Source organism: Mustela nivalis (genome assembly GCF_964662115.1).
Source record: "Mustela nivalis genome assembly, chromosome: 3".
In the NCBI taxonomy this organism is placed as follows: Eukaryota; Metazoa; Chordata; class Mammalia; order Carnivora; family Mustelidae; genus Mustela; species Mustela nivalis.
Window position 1 is genome coordinate 2,048,255 of NC_139022.1, and position 4,926 is coordinate 2,053,180.

Genomic DNA, 4,926 nt, shown 5'->3' on the forward strand with positions numbered 1-4,926 from the left:
CTTCTCCCAACCCCCCTCCCCCCAGCAACCTCAGTTTGTTTTGTGAGATTAAGAGTCACTTATGGTTTGTCTCCCTCCCAATCCCATCTTGTTTCATTGATTCTTCTCCTACCCACTTAAGCCCCCATGTTGCATCACCACTTCCTCATATCAGGGAGATCATATGATAGTTGTCTTTCTCTGCTTGACTTATTTCGCTAAGCATGATATGCTCTAGTTCCATCCATGTTGTTGCAAATGGCAAGATTTCATTTCTTTTTATGGCTGCATAGTATTCCATTGTGTATATATACCACATCTTCTGATATAGTATGTCCTTAACAGCTAGGGTATAATCTTTTCTGGTCATGTCATTGTGAGTGAAATATTGAAGGATACAATTCTATACTCATAAGTGAACCGTGAATACCATGGGCAGGAGCAGCTAATGAACCAACTTATGAAGCTATCCTTCAGTTTCTATAAGGACCTTTCCAATATTTCTCATAGTTGTTTTGTTCTTACTTTAGACCCAGGAGGTGAGCACTCTGACCTTCTCTGAAAGATAGTCCTCAGGGAATCTACATGGATTCCCCAGGGTAAAGGCAAATTTCTAAGGCTCAGTGCTAATAAAACTCCAGTACTTCACACAAGGGTGATTCCAGCCATGTATTTTCCTGAATCTTGTCAACTGGGTATAGGAAATTTGAGGAAAATATGCACACATACACAGATGCATATGCACACGTGCACACACACACAGGGATTTGGTATTTATTTATAGAATGGATGGTATAAAACATCAAATAAAATAGCAGAAAGGAGTTTACTTAGCTTGTTTCCTTTATATCAAATTAAATGTAGTGTTCCAATATATAGGTTTCGGAAAGGAAACATTTACAGAGCATGCAACTAATAAAATCCCTCTCCTGGAAAATAACCAAACAGAATAAGGTCTGTGAGTACACCTGGGGAATATAATCTTCACTGTTTTATATTTGCTTAGAGTGTATCAAGGTACTTAATAGTACTTTTATAATTTTGGATATTTATGTCATCTGGAAGAATATTCTTTCTCAGACTTTCATTTGGCATGCAGGGTAGGCAGAGTTTAGAAATTTAAAAAATAGGTAAATTTTAGTAATATACAAATTAAATTTTAAACTTTAAGAAATTTTACAATATATAATTTTGTAAATATATCAATGCTGTAAATATGTAAATATATATAAATGTATAGATATATAGAACATATAATAAATATATAAAATAATAAATTTTAAATATATATGTTTGTCTTCATATTTAAATACTATTTTATGTTTATAAAAGTGTTAAATAATTTCAAATTATTTTTTTCCATCCAGTTTTGTCCAATACTGATATATAGTTGTGTAATACTTTATTTAAAAAAAGATTTTTAAAAAACATATTTATTTGAGGGGCCCCTGGGTGGCTCAGTAGGTTGATGCCTCTGCTTTCAGCTCAGGTCATGGTCTCAGTTTCCTGGGATCAAGCCTCGTGTCTGGCTTTCTTCTCCGTGGGGAGCCTATCCCCCCCCCCATCTTTGCCTGCCTCTCTGCCTGCTTGTGATCTCTATCTGTCAAATAAATAAATAAAGTTTTTTAAAAATATTTATTTGAGAGAGTGTGTGCACAAGATTAGAGGATAGGGGCAGAGGGAGATGGAGAAGCAGACTCCCCACTGAATAGGGAGCCCAACACAGGGATTGATCCCAGGAACCCAAGGTCATGATCTAAGCCAAAAGCAAATGCCCAAATAACTGAGCCACACAGGCATCCTATGTGGAACGCTATTATTAAAAATAAACAGAATTAAATAACCATGATATCTTTTAGAAAGAGAAAATAATTCATCTTTGAAATGATTCTTTTGTCATAGCTGTGATAATAATCTTTCCAAATACCTACTTTTCTTATGTTAATACTAGGAGAAAAATGCCCATGCAATAGTTTTTTTATAATAACAATAAAAGATATTTTGTACTCTTGGTCTCATATGTGTCACATAAGTGTTAGCTTTTTTCTTATGAAATCAAACTCAGGAAAAATATTTTTAAAAAATCAGTCCCAGTTATTTCCTTCAATTGTTTTCTTAAATTATAAATTCTAAGCCAATTGTTTTGGAGAAACACTTAACATATTTATAATTATAAATACTGTATTGAACATTTAAAATTGGTGGATGATTTTCTCTTAAATTAAGTGCTCTGTCACATTAGTGATGCTATGGAAATAAACTTCATCATGAAGGATGAATGGACTTATGAGTTTAAAGTTATTTTCTTCACTCTTGCCTACTAATTTAGGAAAATCAGTAAATGTAATGGGTCTAAAAAACAACAACAAGCAAAAGAAAAAAAAAGACAAAGTCAAGAGAGTTAACTGAATACTTATGACAAAATTATCTCCATATAGATGTTGAGACTTTCTGTCCATTTTCTAGAGATAGGATTTACTCATGCACCCATCTCCAACCAAACTATAACTGATGGTGTATAATATGGATAATACAGTATTATCCATACTTTATTTATCCATAATAAATATTAACTTTAATACTTCAGGCAACCATTTGTCTTGATAAGACAACGGGTATTCTTAGGAACTCCATTATAAGAGCTCATTCTTATCCCCTACACCCTGATCTGCATGTTGTTGATCTTTCTTCACTATATTCTAATGGAAAATACTCAGTGATGGAACAATGCTATGTTCTGCCAATAGCCACATGTAAATATTAGCTTGGACTATGGTCCTTTAAAACAAACTACCTGAGAAGAATCTGTCCCACCACTAAAAGTGATGTAGCTGTGAGAAAACAATTTCCAAACTTAGTTTCTTTCCTTGAGAAGTGAATTATTAGATGATTTATTTTGGAGATTTGATTGATTTTGTAAATCAAGTGAGCTAATCCATGGAAAATGTTTATAAAGATACAAACTATGTTATTGCCAGCCATTAACATTTATTATTATTAGGAGTCTATTATCATGAAATAAATGAACACAAAATTATTCCATTCTTGTTCATCTGCCATATTCCGGGATTTATTGTTTATTCCAGATCAGAGATGATGAGACATGGATGTAACAAACCAAACAACAATGACAGTTTTCTTGGGTTTTCTGTCTGAGACTCACATTGTTTGTGATATTTCTCACTGTGTATCTGTTCTCCCTCATGGGAAACACTCTCATCATTTTCATTATACTCATGGACATCGCACTCCAAACACCCATGTACATTTTCTTAGGAAATTTGTCATTCCTGGAGATATGGTATATTACAACTACAGTGCCAAAATTGTTGGCAACCTGCCTTTCACAGGTTGTCACCATCATCTCTGTTTCTGGTTGTTTAACCCAGTACTACTTCTTTTTCTCCCTGGGAGCTACAGAGTGCTTCCTGCTTATTGTGATGGTCTATGACTGGTCCCTGGTCATCTGCAGCCCTTTAAGGTATTCACTTCTCATGAGCCTTCAGATGTGCCTGTAGTTTTCAGCTGGATCTTGGATTGGGGGCTTCATTGCCCCTCTCCCACCAACCATACTCATCTCCCTCCTAAACTTTTGTGGTCCCCAGAAAATCAACCATTTCTTTTGTGACTCAGACCCCATTTTTAAACTCTCCTTCTCAGATACATTTTTGGTGGAGACTTTAGGCTACACATGTACCTCTATCATGATTCTAAGTTCTTTCCTTCTCACTATATCTTCCTATGAATACATTGTGGTCACAATAATCAGGCTGTCTTCCCAAAAGGCTCAGAAGAAAACCTTCTCTACCTGTGCCTCCCACCTCACTGTGGTCACCATTTATTACACCACCATTATCTTTGCCTATGTTCACCCTCCAACCAAACACAACTTCACCATTGGTAATGTGATCTTGGTGTTCTATTGTGTTGTCACTCCCCTGGTAAGTCCTCTCATATACACCCTGAGAAACAAAGATGTAAAGACAGCTTTCAGAAAAGTTCTAGAAAGAAAGAGACTGATTTTGACAAGAAACTTGTAAATGATTTGAGAGAAACTCTAAGATAATCAATTTAGAATGGATTCCTAAACCACATTTGCAAATGGTAAATATTTAAAATTTATTTAAAAATTGATATTACTTAGTATGGACATTTGAGACTGAATTCTATGAAAATAGTTATCTTATAACTGCTACATTTAAGAATGGTTTTGTGCAAAGCCACAGTGATAGATAAACATAACTCAAACTTTCTATCCCCAAGATATTAATAATTAAAAAATGGCCTGGTTTAATTCCATATAATGTTTTAATCAATTTTTTCATAATTTATACCTTAATATTAACCAGAAACCAAAAATTGTTTTTGTTAAATGGAGCAATGTTACACCTTCTTGTAGATGGGCTATTATAAAGGTATATCTTAACACCTCAAAATAATTCAATCAGTAAACATTATTAAAAACATCTGATGAGCAAGGTGGTATTCTTAATTATGGGTTTTGATTTGATTGTGAATATAACCTTAAATATAAACTTATTTAGAAAATATTAGGTAATTATTTTTTTAGATAATAGAAATAATGGACAACTACCAGAATATTAGATTATTTGTGGATAGTATAACTGGATTTTAAAATATTAGCAGAGGTAAAAAGTTTAATAACTGGAAGAAAAAGAGGGAAACCTTAGAACCGGGCAGTCTAATAATGAGATATATAATACAGTCAATTGAGTATAAGCTGTCTTAGATTTTTATAAAATACACAAGCAGAAAGTTATTTTTACATAAATTAATTTAATTCTAGGATAGAAGGAGAAAAGCAAAAGAATAGACAACTCATCTTTCATTACTAAGTTTATATTTCTATGTAAATTATTAATTTTAACCTTTTCAGTTATTCCAGTCCAGCACAGTAACTAAAGGGATAACAGGAATACTGAATAA

General features: G+C 33.4%; 1 pseudogene across 1 annotated transcript; it reads left to right on the top strand.

Moving 5' to 3' along the window:
• The first annotated feature begins 3,082 nt into the window (after nucleotides 1–3,082).
• LOC309861349 (olfactory receptor 11L1-like) lies at nucleotides 3,083–4,019 on the top strand (annotated as a pseudogene). Its single transcript has one exon. The product of its transcript is annotated as an olfactory receptor 11L1-like (transcript).
• Nucleotides 4,020–4,926: the final 907 nt, after the last annotated feature.